Below are 24,106 nucleotides of genomic sequence, written 5' to 3' on the forward strand. Positions count from 1 at the left end.
TATAAGTCGCATTTTTGGGGGATTTTTTTTAATAAAACCCAACACCGAGAATAGACATTTGAACGGCAATTTCAAATAAATAAAGAAAAGAGAAGAACAGGCTGAATAAGTGTAGGTTATATGAGGCATAAATAAGCAACTGCTATGTTAACCTGACATCTTATGGTAAGAGTCATTCAAAGAACTATGCACTGCAAAAACTGAAATCTCAGTAAGTTTACACATCTCAAATAAGGGGGATATTTGCTTATTTTCGGTCTGATAAGATAATTCTTCTCACTAAACAGATTTTATGTTAGTGTTTTACTTGTTTTAAGGGTTTTGGTCCTAAATCAGGGGTGTCAAACTCAAATACAGAGTGGGCCAAAATCTAAAACGGCACAAAGCCGCGGGCCGAGGTTGAACAAATTAATCCTTTAATAGGGACCCAAACAAGTTTTGCATTGAATATTGAAGAAGCAAGGCTTATATAACTTTATAGTGACATGCAAAAACCAGTTTCAAATAATAATAATAATTAAAAAATATCAATGGTATATCAAATAAAATTTCAATAAAAATTTAATGCCTCTTTTCAACGTTGGGGTTGAGGTGGACGGGGTTTGGTGGTAGCGGGGGTGTATATTGTAGCGTCCCGGAAGAGTTAGTGCTGCAAGGCGTTCTGGATATTTGTTCTGTTGTGTTTATGTTGTGTTACGGTGCGGATGTTCTCCCGAAATGTGTTGGTCATTTTGCATCAGTCCATCTTAGATGAGCTCGGGCCCAGCGAAGCCGGCGGCGTTTCTTGGTGTTGTTGATAAATGGCTTTCGATTTGCATAGTAGAGTTTTAACTTGCACTTACAGATGTAGCGACCAACTGTAGTTACTGACAGTGGTTTTCCAAAGTGTTCCTGAGCCCATGTGGATATATCCTTTACACACTGATGTCGGTTTTTGATGCAGTACCGCCTGAGGGATCAAAGGTCTGTAATATCATCGCTTACATGCAGTGATTTCTCCAGATTCTCTTAACTTTTTGATGATTTTACGGACCGTAGATGGTAAAATCCCTAAATTCCTTGCAATAGCTGGTTGAGAAATGTTGTTCTAAAACTGTTCGACAATCTGTTTACAAATTGGTGACCCTCACCTCATCATTGTTTGTGAATTACTTAGCATTTCATGGAAGCTGCAGTGGTTTTCCAAAGTGTTCCTGAGCCCATGTGGATATATCCTTTACACACTGATGTCGCTTTATGATGTAGTACCACCTGAGGGATCCAAGATCACGGGCATTACATTTTTCATGCAGTGGTTTCTCTTTTTTGATGACATTACAGACCTTTAGATGGTGAAATCCCTAAATTCCTTGCAATAGCTGGTTGAGAAATGTTCTTAAACTGTTCGACAATTTGCTCACTCATTTGTTCACAAAGCGGTGACCCCTCGCCCCGTCCTTGTTTGTGAATGACTGAGCATTTCATGGACGCTCCTTTTACACCCAAGCATGGCACCCACCTGTACCCAATTAGCCTGTTCCCCTGTGGGATGTTCCGAATAAGTGTTTGATGAGCATTCCTCAGCTTTCTCTTTTTTTTGCCACCTGTGCCAGCTTTTTTTTTTAAACATTGCAGGCATCAAATTCCAAGTGAGCTAATATTTGCAAAAAAATAGCAATTTTCCAATTATCTTGTCTTTACAGTCTCTTCAATTTAATTTTTAGGTTGAAAATGATTTTTAAATCATTGTATTCTGGTTTTGGGGTTTGTACTAAGGGCTGCGTGATGTTGACGATAGATTACATAGCGTATTTATTATTGATGATATATTACATACCATACTTATTATTGATGATAGATTACATACCGTATTCATTATTGATGATATATTACATAGAGTATTTTCCGGATGAAAAGGAGCACTTCAAATCCTTTTATTTTCTCAAAGATCGACACAGTGCCTTATAAGTTGGTCCGCCTAATGTGTTTATTAATTGTAGTTGAGCCGACGGATCTCAAACATATTTTATATGGAACATGGTGTAATGATAAGTGTGAACAGTAGATGGCAGCCACACAAAAGAGACACATGTGGACTGCAGGTCGACGCCTGTTCAATAAATGACGCTAGCAAGCACCGACCAGTAAGCAAGATCGAAACGATGTTTCATTGAGAAGATAGAACAGGGGTCCCCAAACTTTTTGACTCGGGGGTCAGCATTGGGTTGAAAAAAATTGGCCAGGAGCCAGGTTAGTTACGAAAGCCCCCCCCACCCGCAGGTATGTTGAGTTTTGAGACCCCTGCCCTAACACCTATTTGAGATTAGCACAGAAACCCATGATGTCTGGACTGGACTTTCACTATTATGTTAGATCCACTATGGACTGGACTTTCACTATTATGTTAGATCCACTATGGACTGGACTCTCACACTATTATGTTAGATCCACTATGGACTGGACTTTCACACTATTATGTTAGATCCACTATGGACTGGATTCTCACACTATTATGTTAGATCCCCTATGGACTGGACTTTCACACTATTATGTTAGATCCACTATGGACTGGACTCTCACACTATTATGTTAGATCCACTATGGACTGGACTTTCACAATATTATGTTGGATCCACTATGGACTGGACTTTCACCATTATGTTAGATCCACTATGGACTGGACTCTCACACTATTATGTTAGATCCACTATGGACTGGACTCTCACTATTATGTTAGATCCACTATGGACTGGACTCTCACAATATTATGTTAGATCCACTATGGACTGGACTCTCACTATTATGTTAGATCCACTATGGACTGGACTCTCACTATTATGTTAGATCCACTATGGACTGGACTCTCACTATTATGTTAGATCCACTATGGACTGGACTCTCACTATTATGTTAGATCCACTATGAACTGGACTCTCACTATTATGTTAGACCCACTATGGACTGGACTTTCACACTATTATGTTAGATCCACTATGGACTGGACTCTCACTACCATGTTAGATCCACTATGGACTGGACTTTCACAATATTATGTTGGATCCACTATGGACTGGACTTTCACCATTATGTTAGATCCACTATGGACTGGACTCTCACACTATTATGTTAGATCCACTATGGACTGGACTCTCACTATTATGTTAGATCCACTATGGACTGGACTCTCACAATATTATGTTAGATCCACTATGGACTGGACTCTCACTATTATGTTAGATCCACTATGGACTGGACTCTCACTATTATGTTAGATCCACTATGGACTGGACTCTCACTATTATGTTAGATCCACTATGGACTGGACTCTCACTATTATGTTAGATCCACTATGAACTGGACTCTCACTATTATGTTAGACCCACTATGGACTGGACTTTCACACTATTATGTTAGATCCACTATGGACTGGACTCTCACACTATTATGTTAGATCCACTATGGACTGGACTTTCACAATATTATGTTGGATCCACTATGGACTGGACTTTCACCATTATGTTAGATCCACTATGGACTGGACTCTCACACTATTATGTTAGATCCACTATGGACTGGACTCTCACTATTATGTTAGATCCACTATGGACTGGACTCTCACTATTATGTTATACTAGCCTACACCTAGTGCTATCTTCCCAGGACTGTGTGCCTACATCTAGTGCTATCTTCCCAGGACTGTGTGCCTACACCTAGTGCTATCTTCCCAGGACTGTGTGCCTACATCTAGTGCTATCTTCCCAGGACTGTGTGCCTACACCTAGTGCTATCTTCCCAGGACTGTGTGCCTACATCTAGTGTTATCTTCCCAGGACTGTGTGACTACATCTAGTGCTATCTTCCCAGGACTGTGTGCCTACATCTAGTGCTATCTTCCCAGGACTGTGTGCCTACATCTAGTGCTATCTTCCCAGGACTGTGTGCCTACATCTAGTGCTATCTTCCCAGGACTGTGTGCCTACCTCTAGTGCTATCTTCCCAGGACTGTGTGCCTACATCTAGTGCTATCTTCCCAGGACTGTGTGACTACATCTAGTGCTATCTTCCCAGGACTGTGTGCCTACATCTAGTGCTATCTTCCCACATGGTTAGAAAACAACAAAAAAAGCTGCCCAGAGGTGGATTGGCCATTCCCAACAACGATCTCAGCGTTTCAGAGTCTGGAAACCCCCTCGGTGCACAAAGAGTCCAGACATGCTAGCCCAGCACTGCAGGCCAGGGAGGGAGCTTGAAACTGTATTGATAGGGAAAGTACTCGGGTCTGGGAAAGTCCTTAAAGGGAGTGCGAGCAATTGTTTTAATTGTATGGAAGTGCAAGGACTGCTCGTATGTCTCAGTGCTTGTGTAAAGTATGCTCACTGATGCTCACTGCGGATGTTTTGGTTTTGTTATTTAGTCCCTATTTCGCTCTCGGGGATTTCTATGGTCGGTCGGCTCGGAAGCGACTTCGAGTTAAGTTCACGTATTCATTTCAAGGGAAACTTTACTTCACGTTCTGTCTGTTTTATTGTTTTTGGGGGGGCTTTGTAATTTGTAATCGGCTCTAGGGTTGTCTCCATACCATTATTTTGGTACCGCTGCCAAAATGGATTTCGATACTTTTCGATACGTTTCTAAATAAAGGGGATTATAAAAAAAGGGGCTTTTTTTTAACAATAATTTTTACGTCCCGATTCCAATATTTTGTCTACTTTTTTAAATGAAGGGGACCATTAAAAAAAAGGCTTAATTTTAATAATGTTTACGTACTGATACCAATATTTTGTTGATACTCTTCAATAGTTTTGTAAATAAAGGGGACCATAAAAAAAGGCTTTATTTTGACAATTTTTATGTCCCGATACCAATTCTAATATTATTTTGATGCTTTTCGATACTTTTGCAAATAAAGGGGACCATGAAAAAAGGCTTTATTTTAACAATTTTTACGTCCAGATACCAATATTTTTTCGATACTTTTCAATACTTTTGCAAATAAAGGGGACCATGAAAAAAGGCTTTATTTTAACAATTTTTACGTCTTGATACCAATATTTTTTCAATACTTTTCAATACTTTTGCAAATAAAGGGGACCATAAAAAAAGGCTTTTTAAAATAATTTCTACGTCCCGAAACCAATATTTTTTGATACTTTTGTAAATAAAGGGGACCATAAAAAAGGCTTTATTTTGACAATTTTTATGTCCCGATACCAATATTTTTTCGATACTTTTCAATACTTTTGCAAATAAAGGGGACCATGAAAAAAGGCTTTATTTTAACAATTTTTACGTCTTGATACCAATATTTTTTCAATACTTTTCAATACTTTTGCAAATAAAGGGGACCATAAAAAAAGGCTTTTTTAAAATAATTTCTACGTCCTGAAACCAATATTTTTTGATACTTTTGTAAATAAAGGGGACCATAAAAAAGGCTTTATTTTAACAATTTTTATGTCCCGATACCAATATTTTTTCAATACTTTTGTAAATAAAGGGGACCATAAAAAAAGGCTTTATTTTGACAATTTTTATGTCCCGATACCAATTCTAATATTATTTTGATGCTTTTCGATACTTTTGTAAATAAAGGGGACCATGAAAAAAGGCTTTATTTTAACAATTTTTACGTCTTGATACCAATATTTTTTCAATACTTTTGCAAATAAAGGGGACCATAAAAAAAGGCTTCATTTTAGCAATTTTTACAGCCCAATACCAATATTTTTTCAATATTTTTTCGGTACTTTTTGATACTTTTGTAAATAAAGGAGACCATTAAAAAAAAAGGCTTTATTTTAACAAAAATTTTTGCGCCCCGATACCAATATTTTTTCAATGCTTTTTGAAACTTTTGTAAATAAAGGAGACCCTAAAAAAGGTTTTATGATATACATTTTTACGTCCCGATACGAGTATTTTTTTGATGCTTTTCGATACTTTTGTAAATAAAGGGGACCATTTACATAAATAAAAAAAAGGCTTTATTTTAACAATTTTTACATACTGATACCAATATTTTTTCGATACATTTGTAAATAAAGGGAACCATAAAAAAGGCTTTCTTTTAACAACAATCTTTACGCCCCGATACCAATATTTTGTCTACTTTTTTAAATAAAGAGGCTTGATTTTAACAATGTTTACGTACTGATACCAATATTTTGTCGATACTTTGATAGTTTTGTAAATAAAGGGGACCATAATAAAAAGGCTTTATTTTAACAATTTTTAAGTCCCGATACACAATATTTTTTCAATACTTTTTTAAATAAAGGGGACCATAAAAAAAGGCTTTATTTTGACAAATGTTATGTCCCGATACCAATTCTAATAATATTTTGATGCTTTTCGATACTTTTGCAAATAAAGGGGACCATAAAAGAAGGCTTTATTTTAACAATTTTTACAGCCTGATACCAATATTTTTAATACTTTCTCGGTACTTTTCGATACTTTTGTAAATAAAGGGGACCATAAAAAAAGGCTTTATTTTAACAAAAATGTTAGCGCCCCGATACCAATATTTTTTTGATGCTTTGTGAAACTTTTGTAAATAAAGGGGACGATAAAAAAAGGCTTTATTTTATCAATTTGTACGTCACGATACAAATATTTTTTCAATGTTTTTCGATACTTTTGTAAATAAAGGGGGCCATAAAAAAAGGTTTTATTTTAACAAGAAATGTTACGTCCCGATGCCAATATTTTTTCGATACGTTTGTAAATAAAGGGAACCATAAAAAAGGCTTTCTTTTAACAACAATCTTTACGTCCCGATACCAATATTTTGTTTACTTTTTTAAATAAAGAGGACCATTAAAAAAAAGGCTTGATTTTAACAATGTTTACGTACTGATACCAATATTTTGTCTACTTTTTTAAATAAAGAGGACCATTAAATAAAGAGGCTTGATTTTAACAATGTTTACGTACTGATACCAATATTTTGTCTACTTTTTTAAATAAAGAGGACCATTAAATAAAGAGGCTTGATTTTAACAATGTTTACGTACTGATACCAATATTTTGTCGATACTTTGATAGTTTTGTAAATAAAGGGGACCATAATAAAAATACTTTATTTTAACAATTTTTAAGTCCCGGTACACAATATTTTTTCAATACTTTTTTAAATAAAGGGGACCATAAAAAAAGGCTTTATTTTGACAAATGTTATGTCCCGATACCAATTCTAATAATATTTTGATGCTTTTCGATACTTTTGCAAATAAAGGGGACCATAAAAGAAGGCTTTATTTTAACAATTTTTACAGCCTGATACCAATATTTTTAATACTTTCTCGGTACTTTTCGATACTTTTGTAAATAAAGGGGACCATAAAAAAAGGCTTTATTTCAACAAAAATGTTAGCGCCCCGATACCAATATTTTTTTGATGCTTTTTGAAACTTTTGTAAATAAAGGGGACGATAAAAAAAGGCTTTATTTTATCAATTTGTACATCCTGATACAAATATTTTTTCGATGCTTTTCGATACTTTCGTAAATAAAGGGTCCATAAAAAAGGCTATATTTTAACAAGAATTTTTATGTCCCGATGCCAATATTTTTTGGATGCTTTGGACTGGACTCTCGCGACTGTGTTGGATCCATTTTGGATTGAACTTTCACAGTATCATGTTAGACCCGCTCCACATCCATTGCTTTCCTCCTCTCCAAGGTTCTCATAGTCATCATTGTCACCGACGTCCCACTGGGTGTGAGTTTTCCTTGCCCTTATGTGGGCCTACCGAGGATGTCGTAGTGGTTTGTGCAGCCCTTTGAGACACTAGTGATTTAGGGCTATATAAGTAAACATTGATTGATGATTGATTGATACGTTTGTAAATAAAGGGGAGCATAAAAAAGGCTTTATTTTAACAAAAAATTTTACGTCCCGACACCAATATATTTTAGATACTTTTCGATACTTTTTTAAATAAAGGCGACCCCAAAAAAAGGCTTTATTTTAACAATTTTTACGTCCCTATACCAATATTTTTTCGATACATTTCGATACTTTTGTAAATAAAGGGGATCATAAAAAAGGCTTTATTTTAACAGCAATATTTTCGTCCTAATAGATTAAAGGATTTGCAAATCGTTTTATTTTGGGGTTTTTTACGATTTACACAATGTTCCAACTTCACTGGATTTTTGGGGTTTATAGAAGAGAAAGCTTCCTTGCTTTGGGGCCCACTGGAATGTGTCTCTGCTTGTTTGAATCTACAACGGACCTTTTTAAAAGGTCATTACCAAAACCTTTTTAAAAGGTCATTACCAAAACCAAATGTATTTTGTGTCCGCTCATTTAGTCTTGGAGACGCTTGATTCGTTTTTTGTTTTTTTGTTTTTTTTAGTACAAAGCTAATAGAGTAGTTTATCACTTCGGAAATCGTTACGACAACGTCAGCCATAATTTGAAGGTTGATGAGCGTACTTCCTGTTACTCTTCAATTCTAACCAGACCCTCTTTATACTTAATGATGGTGTTTGAACAGCTTGGACCGGGCATGCAGAAAATGTTGATCGGTGTTTCCACCTTTTATGACAATTTAAAATCTAATTTCCCCTTACATCTCCCTTTCACTTTCCTTTTCCTTTAAAAGGGGCTGACTGACTAATGTGGGATTGCATGCATTGTATTATAGTCAAACTATAAAGTTTTGTTTTCATCTTTAGATTAGATTAGATTAGATTAGATTAGATTAGATTAGATAGTACTTTATTTATGTATACACCACAACAATAGGGTGACCAAACGTCCTGTTTTCCGGGGACATGTCCTGTTTGCACGTCCTGGCCTCGCTGTCCTGTTTTTTTTTTTAATATACAGGTTTGTACTGGGGGTTTTTCATGAGCACAAATGGCACGGGTGTCCAAACTTTTTCCACAGAGGGCCGCACAACGAAAAATTTAAGCATGAGGGGGCAATCTTGATATTTTTCATTTTCAAACCATAACAAAATATATGGATTTTTTTTTTTTTTTTAATCCTTAGGACTCCTGGGGAGCATAGAGGGTCTCAGTCACTAAAATTGTAAAAATAAGTCAAACTATTATTATTTTTTATTTAATGCTTACAGTAAATATCTACATCAACTTGAGGTTGATATAAAGTTAAATAAGGTTTTATGCCTTTTCTGTTAAGGACAACTTTGTTTTTTATAGTAAAACTGAAATATGCAGTATTTAGATAGATGGATAGTACTTTATAGATTCCTTCAGGAGAGTTCCTTTATTTAGCAATTAAAGCCCTCAAAGATCAATAATGCAGGACACCATTGATTGTAATGATTTAATATTGTTGACTAATCACAGTGAAAAGTTAAATAAAGTCCTACTAAATATATTTGAGATCTGAAAGGTTTCTCTACTTATAAAGTGATGCATTTGTATTAGTTTTTTTTAGTTTTTTTTACTTTTAACACTTAAATTTCAAGATCAACTTCCGATATATCTGTCGATTTCAAGTTTGAACTATTATTTTGTTTGTTTTATGCTCTTTTGTCAAATCTTTGATGTTTTTATACGGCAACCACACAACATATGCAATATTTTTTCCACGTAAAACATTTTAAAGTGATAATTCCTAAGTAATAATTCATTTTAACAGATTTTTTTGTCCTTTTTTTTTTTTTTGGAGCAATGGAAAAAAAAGAAAACTACTTCCATGGCAGCTTTGTGTCAACATTGCCACTTTTTCTTATTAGATTTCACCTCATTCCACTTTCTTAAAATGTTTTTATTTTTATTTTTGCAATACTATCAATTTTGCAATTTTTGCAGAATGTGTTGCGGGCCAGTAAACAATTAGCTGCGGGCCACAAATGGCCCCCAGGCCGCACTTTGGACACCCCTGACATATGGATATATGGTGCTTGTTGAATTACTATCTTTATTATTTACATCATTGCATTCATATTTTGTGGCAGCTATTTTTTTCCAAGCTGGATTTGCAAATGTAGTGACATTATTTATGTTATTATTAGTCCATTTAATAGATTCAAAGTTCATTTTGCTCCACTGAAACTTGAAGATGTAATTTTAGGCATTTTAAAACATGTGGAGTGACCTCAGTAAAGCCTTTTAGGGGTTAAAGTGTTTTGTAAAGGCCTTTTGTCCTTTTGTTTTGAATTCATAATTACTTATTTGATGTTGTTTTGGTTTGTGCAGCCCTTTGAGACACTTGTGATTTAGGGCTATATAAATAAACATTGATTGATTGATTGATTGATTGATTGATTGATTGATTGATTGATTGATATTTATACAATGAAATGCAACATGTATAAAGTTTGCTAAATACATAGTTGTTTTTTTGTTTTTTTATGAATCATTATCTTCTGCATCTAACCTTCGGTCAATTGAATCACTCCGGAAGATCATCTGACTTGTTGAGCAGTTGGTAGAAAAACAAAAATATAGGTCTGCTGACTTATCCTATGATGTTTTGTGTTTTTAATCCGATACATTCAAACAAGAGTTTTCGACGTTGGCCTACTGAGAAAGATCCACTTTTTGGGATCCGAATGAATCTGTATCTGATTATAACTGAGAGTAAAATTCAAATCGTAGTCTGATTAAAGTTTGATAAAGTTGACAACACTACAATTTGATTTAACATAGTTGGAAAGTATAAAAGGTTTGGTTTACATCTTCTTTTCTTTAAGTTTATGGAATGCAATGTCTCAAAGGTGATACTTCTATTTGCTTATTAATAATACAGGGACCGCCTGTTTTGTGTGTGTCTGTTTGAACAAAAAACACACAACATTGTTCTGATGTGATACACAATACATTTAATTTTTTTGTTTCACCATGCAAAGCTTCCTCCATCTGCATCGGAATGAATTGTATCAGATCATAAAGTTTTAAAAAGTATTGTTAGTGAATCGTGTCGTAAACCGTGTATCGAGATTTGTATCGAATCGCAATATAAGGGAGAGATTCACAGAACCGTGTGTGTGTGTGTGTGTGTGTGTGTGTGTGTGTGTTTCCACCCTTCTTGAGACATCAACAAGGAAAAGTACCTTCCATATGAGGACTGGTGAACAAGTTATGATCGAAATCATACGAAAAAAACATTGCATCTAATAGAGAGCAAAATACTAGTCTGTGAACATTGCTCCAAAGTCAGGATGTTTTTTGTTGATTTAAAGTAAACATAGACAGGTGCAAAGGCAGCAATATATGATAAAACAAGACTGCAGGTAAAGAAGGAAGTCCCTATTCATCCCTGGAAAACCCCGCCAGGTGAACAGCTGATTTTACGACTTCCGGTGCTGACTTAAGACAACCAGCGTCCCGTATGTGACCGAAGGATGAACAAATACACGACGGTACTAAGATTATAGTGGCCATTTTACAAAAAACTAAAATTAGAGATGTCATTTGCATCCCTGGCGGTGAAATCTTTTCTCACATTATTGCCATTTTTTTTGGTTGTTCTTGTAAAACAGTGACATTTTTGGAGTAAATGACTTTTGTCATCATTTTGCCAAGTGAAGTTCCAATTGTTATTATAATATTGCCAACATTTCACAGTTTTCTTATAAAATTGTGACTTTGGTCGAGTAAAATTTCAACTATTTTCCTAAAATTGCCGCCATTTTAAGCTTTTCTTGTAAAATTGTGACTGTTGTTGGGTAAAATTCCAACTTTTATCATAATTTTGCACAAATGTTCAGTTTTTCGTGCAACATTTTGACTTGTGTGGAGTAAAATGACGACTTATTATAATGCAGTTTTTGTTGTGAAATTGTGACATTTTTCTTATGAAATTCCAACTAATTTTTCACAAGATTTGTTATTTTTACATAGTTTGTAAAAATAATAATGTAAATACAAATTTTGTATATAGCTACAAAGGGGTGGTCCTAAAGGCGAGGCACTTTTTGGCGGTCTCAAGAAGGTAACACATACAAGAGTGTGTGTGTGTGTGTGTGTGTGTGTGTGTGTGTGTGTGTGCGTTTGTCAAAGTGACATATGGGGACATTTTTATGAAATTTCACCTTACATATGAGGACCTGTTGAAATATGGGGACATTTTCCATGTCCCCATATTTCCCGCAATGCTATCGTGTTCTAGACCCTCCCAGCATGTTCCCAGACCAAAAATCTCTGAAGTCTTCATTTGTCAAATTTTCAGAAAAAGTGTGTGAAAGTGTGTTTAATTTTTTTGCTCACCTTCGATTTTGCCCCTAGTGGCCATCTTTGCTATTATGACACACACACACACACACTTGTCCTCATATGTCATATGTCCTCATATGTCATGTGGGTCAGAAACTCACACACTACTACATTTTGAAAAACCTCTAATCATTACAGCAATAAACATACTTTTGAAATCTAAATCAAATAACACATTTTCAACTGATCTGATGATCCCAACCTTTTTTATGTTAGTTTTATCTATTCATTTGGTTTATCTGGAGAGGATTTGGGCTAGACAATTAGTAATAAAGGGATTATGGTGATGATTTAATCGGTTTGATTCAGTATTTTACTGTATTGGGCTTTTTGCTATTATGTTGACTAAAATACAATGCCGCACAATAATTAATTTAAATGTGCCTGAAATGTAGGTTTTTGCATAAATGCCTCCCCCCCCCCCACTCCACCCCCTCCCAAAAAAAAACAAAAAAACAACCCTCAACTTTGATTGAGACTAAGGCAATAATTCAAATGCAATTCAAACTACACACAGTATTTAATATTTTCAAATGGTTACAATAGCACATGATTTTGGTATTTTTATCTTTGGGACAAATTTTGGATTCAATTGGCGATTGTTTTTGGAGGTATTCATTTTACATGGTGTTCAAGATGGTTACTTCCGCCTACTCTGAAAAGTCTCGGCGTCTGATTGGTCCAATTTTCAGTTAGGCGCTGCCTGATTGGCCGGTGGATGATGTCGGATCCTAACAGAGGGCTAAATCACTAGTTTATTATTTTCCTCATGGAAGTTATACAGTTCACGTATCACACTTAATATTGAATATATATAAAAAGGGTTTTCCAAAAGGACCACTTATAAGCGAAATACAAAACTTCACACACGATTTTGAGCACAACAGGGCGCTCAGTGAACAGCACTTCCGGGACGTGCATCACCAGAGGGGGACATCTATCTTGGCCACAAACCATCTTTGACAGTCTTCGACAGCATGGTTGAATCAGGTGAGCATAAAATGGAGTTTAACGTAATTAAATTGACCAATGTTTTTTAACATAGGAAAATAGTTCATTATAAAGAACAGTTAAATGTTTTTTGTTATTAATTGCAACCAGATTTGATTTTATGAGGTTAAATAAAGCATTTCAGTTCTGGGCCAAGGCCAAGGCATTTAAATTTTTTTTTTTTAAAGTTGCATGGAAGATTATATGTAGCAGTGATTGTCACACACTAGGTGTGGTGAAATTATTCTCTGCATTTGACCCATCACCCTTGATCACTATGCAAGTAAACCTTTTCTTAATTTTAAACAAGACAGACTAGAGTTCTTCAAATTGTTTATACTTTTTGTCAAATACAAATAATTCAAGCTGATAAGCACTGTGGAGTAGGCATGTTACTGATATTGTTACATTAGTTCTTTGTTTGAGAAGCTTCATGTCTGCATTGAGCCTAAATTTAACAGTTTTTGAAGGGTTTAGTTCTTTGTTTTATTTCTGTGTCACTGACCTTTTTCATTTTTATGTGTGGATTTGTTAGGCGCATCAACACATGATGTAGACATCGTGTCCAAAAGAAGAGCAAGACGTAATCCTGAGGCTGAAGCCACCGAGTTTATGTGATCTGGATGTGACAAGTCTTGTTTTAAGGCCCAGTGGATCAATGATTGGAAAGGTATGTCTTGTTATGTATCATATCAATGGTAACTGTATCAACATCTCATTTGGATCATTTCCTTACTGTCTAATAGAGGTTGTATTATATGGCTTTAATTAGAAGTGTTTGGAATAACAACGTTCCACGTCCCAAGAGCTAGCTTCTGTAGCCGAGGATCGGACCGCCAAGTGCCCTGCCTTCGGCTGCCGCCCAGCTCACAATGCACCCGACCTCTATGGCCCCTCGGAGTCTTGTTCACGAGTGAGGGAAGAGTGGATGGTGAGATCGACAGGCGGATCGGTGTGGTGTCTTCGGTAATGCGGACGTTGTACCGATCCGTTGTGGTGAAGAAGGAGCTGAGCCGGAAGGCAAAGCTCTCAATTTACCGGTCGATCTACGTTCCCATCCTCACCTATGGTCATGAGCTTTGGGTCATGACCGAAAGGATAAGATCACGGGTACAAGCGGCCCAAATGAGTTTCCTCCGCCGTGTGGCGGGGCTCTCCCTTAGAGATAGGGTGAGAAGCTCTGTCATCCGGGAGGAACTCAAAGTAAAGCCGCTGCTCCTCCACATGGAGAGGAGCCAGATGAGGTGGTTCGGGCATCTGGTCAGGATGCCACCCGAACGCCTCCCTAGGGAGGTGTTTAGGGAACGTCCAACTGGTAGGAGGCCACGGGGAAGATCCAGGACACGTTGGGAAGACTATGTCTCCCGGCTGGCCTGGGAACGCCTCGGGATCCCCCGGGAAGAGCTAGACGTAGTGGCTGGGGAGAGGGAAGTCTGGGCTTCCCTGCTTAAGCTGCTGCCCCCGCGACCCCACCTCGGAAAAGCGGAAGATGATGGATGGATGGATGGATGGTATAATATGAAAACGATGTTACTAATGCTGTTACTTTTACCGGTAACGAGTAATCTAATAACTTTTATGTACGCTACAACGCTGTTACGATGCGTTTGATGTAATGTGGCATGCTACTTTTGATGTGATTGTATGTCAACAAGACAGCGTTAGAAGCACAAAAGGGTTAGTGCAGGTAATATCTTTTTACTAATGAAAGCAACCCCCGGAAGTAATTATGAACACGATATCAAATAGAAAGAGGCCTCATCCACACGCGAACAAAAACATTCAACAGAACTATCTTAACTGCCACTGCTAAGCTAAAAAATACAGCTGAACTATTCTGCTATGTCTGGGCGCTGAAGTCTCACGTCACTTGGCAAAAGGCACAGCTTTTTAAAGGCACACACACACTCTGCTCTCATGAAATGTCTCTCAACTGCATATGCTAGATATTTAAAACTTTTCTTTTTCAAGTAACACATTAATTACAAACCCCGTTTCCATATGAGTTGGGAAATTGTGTTAGATGTAAATCCAAACGGAATAATTTTTTTTACAAATAATAATTAACTTAGAATTTCATGGCTGCAATACGTGCCAAAGTAGTTGGGAGAGGGCATGTTCACCAGTGTGTTACATCACCTTTTCTTTCAACAACACTCAATAACCGTTTGGGAACTGAGGAAACTAATTGTTGAAGCTTGGAAGGTGGAATTCTTTCCCATTTTTGTTTTATGTAGAGCTTCAGTCGTTCAACAGTCCGGGGTCTCCTCTGTCGTATTTTACGCTTCATAATGCACCACACATTTTTGATAGGACTGCAGGCCGGCCAGGAAAGTACCTGCACTCTTTTTTTATGAAGCTGAACATGTGCTGAATGTGGCTTGGCATTGTCTTGCTGAAATAAGCAGGGGCGTACATGAAAAAGTCGGCGCTTAAATGGCAGCAAATGTTGTTCCAAACAGATGGGTAACTTACAGATGTGTAAGTTACCCATGCCTTGGGCACTAATACACCCCCATACCATCACAGATGCTGGCTTTTCAACTTTGCGTCGATAACAGTCTGGATGGTTCGCTTCCCCTTTGGTCCGGATGAAACGGTGTCGAATATTTCCAAAAACAATTTGAAATGTGGGCTCGTTAGACCACAGAACACCTTTCCACTTTGCATCAGTCCATCTTAGATGATCTCGGGCCCAGAGAAGCCGGCGGCGTTTCTGGATGTTGATAATTGGCTTTCGCTTTGCATAATAGATCTTTAACTTGCACTTACAGATATAGTGAAGTGAATTATATTTATATAGCGCTTTTCTCTAGTGACTCAAAGCGCTTTACATAGTGAAACCCAATATCTAAGTTACATTTAAACCAGTGTGGGTGGCACTGGGAGTAGGTGGGTAAAGTGTCTTGCCCAAGGACACAACGGCAGTAACTAGGATGGCGGAAGTGGGAATCGAACCTGCAACCCTCAAGTTGCTGGCACGGCCACTCTACCAACCGAGCTATACCGCCCCAATATAGCAACAAACTGTATTTAGTGACAGTGGTTTTCTGGAGTGTTCCTGAACTCATGTGGTGATATCCTTTAGAGATTGATGTCGGTTTCTGATACAGTGCCGTCTGAGGGATGGAAGGTCACGGTTATTCAATGTTAGTTTCCAGACATGCCGCTTACGTGGAGTGATTTCTCCAGATTCTCTGAACCTTTTGATGATATCATGGAGCGTAGATGTTGAAATCCCTAAATTTCTTGCAATTGCACTTTGAGAAACGTTGTTCTTAAACTGTTTGACTATTTGCTCACGCGGTTGTGGACAAAGGGGTGTACCTCGCCCCATCCTTTCCTGTGAAAGACTGAGCATTTTTTGGGAAGCTGTTTTTATAGCCAATCATGGCACCCACCTGTTCCAAATTAGCCTTCACACCTGTGGGATGTCCCAAATAAGTGTTTGATGAGCATTTCTTAACTTTATCAGTATTTATTGCCACCTTTCCCAACTTGTTTGTTGCGTGTTGCTGGCATCAAATTCTAAAGTTAATGATTATTTGCACCAAAAAAAAGTTTATCAGTTTGAACATCAAATATGTTGTCTTTGTAGCATATTCAACTGAATATGGCTTGAAAAGGATTTGCAAATCATTGTATTCTGTTTATATTTACATCGAACACCATTTCCCAACTCATATGGAAACGGGGTTTGTACTTAATTTAATAATTATTTACATTTATGAAAGAGTAATTCTGTTTGTAATTGAATTTTTAGTCAAGTAACGACTATTTTTATTGCTTTTTAAAACAGATATTCCAAACATTGTTAATTGATAAACTGTTTTATCAGGATATGGTGTGTTTGCTCTTGCATCAATTTAAAAAGGTTCTTTTGTGGTCGAGTACCGAGGGAAGTTCATCTCAAGACATGAGCGGGACAAGAGACAGAAACCCTCTATAAATATCTTTACTATTTATCTGGCATTATATGCTCATAATGTTAACAACAAAAAGTGCTGATAATGTTATAATTAATAAGTTCTAACATTATTTTTATGTGTTTTGTTGCAGACACCAACTGTTGATGTTCTATCTCAACATTCTCCAGATTCATGTGAGCGATAAACCGACTTCATCCCTCCAACAGGTTATTACTTGACTATTTTACTATCCATCCATCCATCCATTTTCTACTACCTGTCCCTTTTTTGGGTTGGCGGGGTGTGCTTGAGCCTATCTGAGCTGCATTCGGGCGGAAGGCGGAGTACACCCTGGACAAGTCGCCACCTCATTACACGGCCAACACAAATAGACAACATTTACACTCACATTCACACACTAGGGCCAATTTAGTGTTGCCAATCAACCTATCCCCAGGTGCATGTCTTTGGAGGTAAGATGAAGCCGGAGTACCCGGAGGGAACCCACGCAGTCACGGGGAGAACATGCAAACTCCACACAGAAAGATCACGAGCCCAAGATTTAACTCAGGACTACTCAGGACCTTCGATTTGTGACGCACATGCACTAACCCCTGTTCCACCGTGCTGCCCTATATCTGCTAAAAACTTGACACAACCTATACTTCAAAAGACATTTAATCCTTTTAACCTCTCACAGATCAGTTTATATGACAACATTTTTTAAGCGTACATCCATGTTAGTCTGTGGAATTTACAACTCATGTTTAGCAAAACAGGAGATGTTACAGGTCAGCAACATGAATTCTATATGTGATCACTTGTCATGTACTCATATTGTTTGAACTAAAAAAGACTTCAGTGTGTTTCATATAAGGTCCTCATATTTTTCTGAACCACATTAGTGTGTGTTACAATGTTTAATTCAAAGCTTTAAAATGAGTGTTTCAATCCAGGTCCTCATATTTTCTGAACCACATTTTAGTGAATGTTACATTCTTAAATAATAGTCTAAGAGCTAAAACGCTATAACAATCTTTACTGTTTATGTAGAATTATATGCTCAGAATATTATCAACCAAAAGTGGTTGTTAATGTTATAATTAATTAGTTCTGACATTATATTTTTTGTGTTTTGTTGCAGACACCAACTGTTGGGGTTCTATCTCAACATTCTCCAGATTCAGATGTGAGCGATAAACCGACTTCATCCCTCCAACAGGTTATTACAAGTCTATTTTTACTATATCTGCTCTAAATGTGACCCAACCTATATTTTGAAAGACATTTATTAATTTTAATCTCTCACAGATCAGTTTATATGACAACATTTTCGTAAGGGTACATCCATGTTAGTCAGTAAGGAGTTTGGAACTCATGTTTAGCAAAACAGGAGATGTTACAAGTCAACAACATACATTCTACATGTGACCCCTCGTCATGTCCTTATATTGTTTGAACCAAGAAAGACTTAGGTGTGTTTCATATAAGGTCCTCATATTTTCTATACCAGATTAGTGTGTGTTACAATGTTAATGTCCAAGCTTTAAAATGTGTGTCTCAATTCAGGTCCTCATATTTTCTGAACCAGATTTTAGTGTGTTTTATATTCTTAATTAATTGTCTAAGAGCTGAAACTCTGTAATACTCTTTACTATTTATCTGGCATTGTATGCTCAGAGTTTTATCAACAAAAAGTGCTGATAATGTTATAATTAATTAGTTCTGACATTATATTTTTGTGTTTTGTTGCAGAAACCAACTGTTGAGGTTCCATCTCAACATTCTCCAGATTCAGATGTGAGCCATTAACTGACTTCATCCCTCCAACAGGTTATTACATGTCTATTTTTACTATATCTGCTCTAAATTTGACCCAACCTATATTTTGAAAGACATTTATTTATTTTAATCTCTCACAGATCAGTTTATATGACAACTTTTTCGCAAGGGTACATCCATGTTAGTCAGTAGAAAGTTTAGAACTCATGTTTAGCAAAACAGGAGATGTTACAAGTCCACAACATAAATTCTACATGTGAGCACTCGTCATGTCCTTATATTGTTTGAAGCAAGAAAGACTTAGGTGTGTTTCATATAAGGTCCTCATATTTTCTGAACCAGAAAATGTGTGTTACAATGTTAATGTCAAAGCTTTAAAATGAGTGTCTCAATTCAGGTCCTCATATTTTCTGAACCAGATTTTTGTGTGTGTTACATTCTTAATGAATTGTCTAAGAGCTGAAACTCTGTAATAATCTTTACTATTTATCTGGCATTGTATGCTCAGATTTTTATCAACAAAAAGTGGTAAGAATGTTATAATTAATTAGTTATGACATTTTTTTTTTTGTGTTTTGTTGCAGAAACCAACTGTTGAGGTTCTATCTCAACATTCTCTAGATTCAGATGACAGCCATAAACCGACTTCATCCCTCCAACAGGTTATTACATGTCTATTTTTACTATATCTGCTCTAAATTTGACCCAACCTATATTTTGAAAGACATTTATTAATTTTAATCTCTCACAGTTCAGTTTATATGACAACATTTTCGTAAGGGTACATCCATGTTAGTCAGTAGGGAGTTTGGAACTCATGTTTAGCAAAACAGGAGATGTTACAAGTCAACAACATAAATTCTACATGTGAGCACTCGTCATGTCCTCATATTGTTTGAACCAAGAAAGACCTAGGTGTGTTTCATATAAGGTCCTCATATTTTCTGAACCAGATTAGTGTGTGTTAAAATGTTAATGTCAAAGCTTTAAAATGAGTGTTTCAATTCAGAAAATGCAGTGCCTCTTGTTTACAGCCGGTTTCTGCAGCGCTGTTTTCATTGATCAAAGTATTTTTTCGGTGGTCGTGTTTTTGGTACATAACTTGTAAATAGTGCGTAAATAATAGGCTATATATATATAAAGACATTCAAACCCCGTTTCCATATGAGTTGGGAAATTGTGTTAGATGTACATATAAACAGGATACAATGATTTGCAAAGAATTTTCAACCCCAATTCTGTTGAATATGCTACAAAGACAACATATTTGATGTTAAAACTGCTAAACATTTTTTTTTGCAAAGAATTTAGGGATTTTACCATATACGGTCCGTAAAATTATCAAAAGGTTCAGAGAATCTGGAGAAATCACTGCACGTAAGCGATGTACTGCATTAAAAACCGACATCAGTGTGTAAAAGATATCACCACATGGGCTCAGAAATACTTCAGAAAACCACTGTCAGTTACTACAGTTGGTCGCTACATCTGTAAATGCAAGTTAAAACTCTACTATGCAAAGCAAATGCCATTTATCAACAACACAGAGGAACGCCGCGGGCTTCGCTGGGCCCGAGCTCATCTAAGATGGACTGATGCAAAGTGGAAAAGTGTTCTGTGGTCTGACGAGTCCACATTTCAAATTATATATGGAAATTGTGGACGTGGTGTTCTCCGGAACAAAGAGGAAAATAACCATCCGGCGCAAAGTTCAAAAGCCAGCATGTGTGATGGTATGGGGGTGTATTAGTGCCCAAGGCATGGGTAACTTACACATCTGAGAAGGCACCATTAATGCTGAATGGTCCATACAGGTTTTGGAGCAACATATGTTGTCATCCAAGCAACATTATCATGGACGCCCCTGCTTATTTCAGCAAAACAATGCCAAGCCACGTGTTACAACAGCGTGTCTTCGTAGTAAAAGAGTGCGGGTACTTTCCTGGCCCGCCTGCAGTCCAGACATGTCTCCCATCGAAAATGTGTAGCGCATTATGAAGCGTAAAACATGACAACTTAAGCTGTACATCAAGCAAGAATGGTAAAGAATTCTACTTTCAAAGCTTCAACAATTAGTTTCCTCAGTTCCCAAACGTTTATTGAGTGTTGTTAAAAGAAAATGTGATGTAACACAGTGGTGAACATGCCCCTTCCCAACTACTTTGGCACGTGTTGCAGCCATGAAATTCAAAGTTAATTATTATTTGCAAAAAAAAAAAAGTTTGAGTTTGAACATCAAATATGTTGTCTTTGTAATGCTTTCAATTGAATATGGGTTGAAAAGGATTTGCAAATCATTGTATTCAGTTTATATTTACATCTAACACAATTTCCCAACTTTTATGGAAACAGGGTTTGTATATATATTAGGGCTGGGCAATGATTAACATTTTTAATCGAAGTTAATCGCACTATTTCTCTTATTAATCGCGATTAAATGCATTGTATACGCAAAGCCCAATAATGAATTCAAAAGTAGTGTATAGTGCACCTTTATTGGAATATTCTCCCACATGAACAAAAGCGCCAAAACATTTGTTGTGCAAACACAATTTAAATCAGTCCTTGTTAAACAGTAGCAGTTAAATAGCATATTTGATGAAAATCAACTCGAAAAATGTAAATACAAACATTTAAGCTTATTGCCACTGCCAGGGTATTTAAGTTATCCTGTTTGTTATGGAAAATAAATATAATCCACATACAAATCTCTGAGCCACAATCATAACATCTGAACATGCAATTTCTGAGGTAACAGCAGAAACATTTTTTTCTTTAGCAGGGATCTTATGTTTAAAAAACTTATATTATAGGTAGTGGGCTGTTTTAGGGAATTTTTGATCAAATTATCCGTAGTAGCAATATTAATAATGTTGTGTTTATTCTGCGTAGTGCACTTAAAATAATTATGACCATATCTGTTTGCTTGGTGCTTTGATAAACTGAACGCATATACATGGTACTATATTGTAATGTTATGAGCCAGGGGAAAAAAGAACTACCCTACCCAGCATGCAACAGGAGTGAGGAGCATGTATAGGTTGTGTCGCCATGACGGCATCTTGTATGTTGTGATATGCACGCTCTGAAAGCAAACGTTAAGAACTCAGCCAACACTCCTCGTCTGCATTATTCATAAATAGACAGACAACACATACTCCGCTACTTCACAAAGCACAATATGTTAAATGTTTACTTTTACAGTTTTCTAATTCTTCCTTTCAGATTGACAGCAGGACAAATCGCTGGAAGTAGGTATGTCTCAAGCTTCTTCCACTTGGTCCACTCCAAAGCGGGGTAAATAAATAATCCACATCATTTACTAGAATATTATATTACGTTTTGCACCTTTTCACTGTGTTATAGTCATTATTCCTTCAGTAAGAAATTGTATTTTGTCTCCTTTATGACAGCTGCAAAGGGGAAGAAGTGGAAGCAGTTGAATGACACATGTTGCATTTTGTAACTGGCAACAAAGTACCAGGTAAAAAAGATTGTAAAGCCTGCCTCCATAAAGAACTAGTAGCTCTACAGGACAGAGATTGGCTTGCCATCAAGTACTACATCCATAACAGAATTATATTAAAAAAAGGGAAAACAAATGTTTTCCCACATCTTCTGTGGTAGTTTGAGTATGTTACCAGCAATTAAAAAAGCAAAATAAACAGCAAGCGTTTTGTATTTATTCCAGATAATTCTTAGCGACAAAATCCACAAAAACAATTCAGTTACACTTAGTCGACAATTACATTTTTACCCATGTTTCTTTTAAACTCTTCTTGGTTTTAGATTACAGTAGCAAGGGATTGGGATTTTTTTTTTAAATGACAACACATCAACTAAACCAACTCAGGTGGTTTTGTTAAGTCTCTGATGTCATTAGCCTCATATGTCACATGAACCTGAAATCTTTAACACTCTGTGATGTCATGGTTGTCATATTTCACAAACTTGAAATCTTAAACACTCTGTGACGTCATGGTCATCATATGTCACATAAACTTGAAATCTTAAACACTCTGTGACGTCATGGTCATCATATGTCACATGAACCTGAAATCTTAAACACTCTGTGACGTCATGGTCATCATATGTCACATGAACCTGAAATCTTAAACACTCTGTGACGTCATGGTCGTCATATGTCACATAAACTTGAAATCTTAAACACTCTGGTCTTCATTTGTCACCTAAACCTGACAAGTCCTCATATGTACCATAAAAATCAGGTTCAGAAAAAAACAAAAGAGTTGCAAAAATCTCAATAGACCACTGTGTTTCTAAAATTCTGGTTCACTAACCGTCTGATTCCCAGGCCTGTAGGACCATTGGAAAGGCATGTCCCCATATGTCACGTTTTTGTCATAAGTCCTCATATGTCACCCAAACACGTATGTGTGTGTGTGTGTGTGTGTGTGTGTGTGTGTGTGTGTGTGTGTGTGTGTGTGTGTGTGTGTGTGTGTGTGTGTGTGTGTGTGTGTGTGTGTGTGTGTGTGTGTGTGTGTGTGTGTGTGTGTGTGTGTACTTCTATCCTTCTGGAGACATCAACAAGGAAAAGTACCTACCATATGAGGACCGGTGAACAAGTTATCAATACGGGAAACCGTTGCATCTAATGGAGAGCCAAATACTAGAGTCTGTGAACATTGCTCCAAAGTAATAGTGAAATTGTGAATGTATTGTTAATGTTTTAAATAAAAATCTTTATATATCTAGAAAGGGTGGTCCTAAAGAGGTAGGCATTTTTCAGAGGTCTCAAGAAGGTAACACATCCAAGTCAAGTGTGTGTGTGTGTGTGTGTGTGTGTGTGTGTGTATGTGTGTGTGTGTGTGTATGTGTGTGTGTGTGTGTATGTGTGTGTTTCTACCCTACTTGAGACATCTACAAAGAAAAGTACCTACCACATGAGGACCGGTGAACAAGTTAGGACCGAAACCATGGTCCCAATACGGGAAACCATTGCATCTGATAGAGTGCCAAATACTAGAGTCTGTGAACATTGCTCCAAAGTAATAGTAGTGAAATTGTGACTATTTACGTAGTGTGTATGTATTATTAATGTTTTAAATACAAATATATATCTAGAAAAGAGTGGTCCTAAAGAGGTATGCATTTTTCAGAGGTCTCAAGAAGGTAACACATCCAAGTGTGTGTGTGTGTGTGTGTGTGTGTGTGTGTGTGTGTGTGTTGCGGGGGGGGGGATAAGCATTATGTAACAGCTCCTTCCCTAACAGGAGCTCCATTCTCTT

At 36.7% G+C, this 24,106-nt stretch overlaps 1 protein-coding gene and 1 long non-coding RNA gene across 15 annotated transcripts in view; both read left to right on the forward strand.

The window, feature by feature from the left end:
• The window catches only part of LOC133563715 (uncharacterized), a 390,671-nt gene that overhangs the window by 120,413 nt on the left and 246,152 nt on the right, over window positions 1-24,106 (forward strand). The gene's annotated exons all lie outside the window — the stretch shown is intronic.
• LOC133563714 (uncharacterized) lies at window positions 11,919-22,669 on the forward strand. 2 transcript variants are annotated; one of them, XR_009809086.1, is made up of 8 exons: window positions 11,919-13,167; window positions 13,703-13,837; window positions 17,227-17,302; window positions 18,220-18,297; window positions 18,831-18,908; window positions 19,442-19,519; window positions 22,083-22,154; window positions 22,271-22,669. It is a non-coding gene; the product is annotated as an uncharacterized LOC133563714 (long non-coding RNA). The 2 variants fall into 2 exon arrangements; XR_009809087.1 differs by having other exon boundaries at window positions 22,083-22,112.

Source organism: Nerophis ophidion, linkage group LG12 (assembly GCF_033978795.1).
Source record: "Nerophis ophidion isolate RoL-2023_Sa linkage group LG12, RoL_Noph_v1.0, whole genome shotgun sequence".
Taxonomy (NCBI): domain Eukaryota; kingdom Metazoa; phylum Chordata; class Actinopteri; order Syngnathiformes; family Syngnathidae; genus Nerophis; species Nerophis ophidion.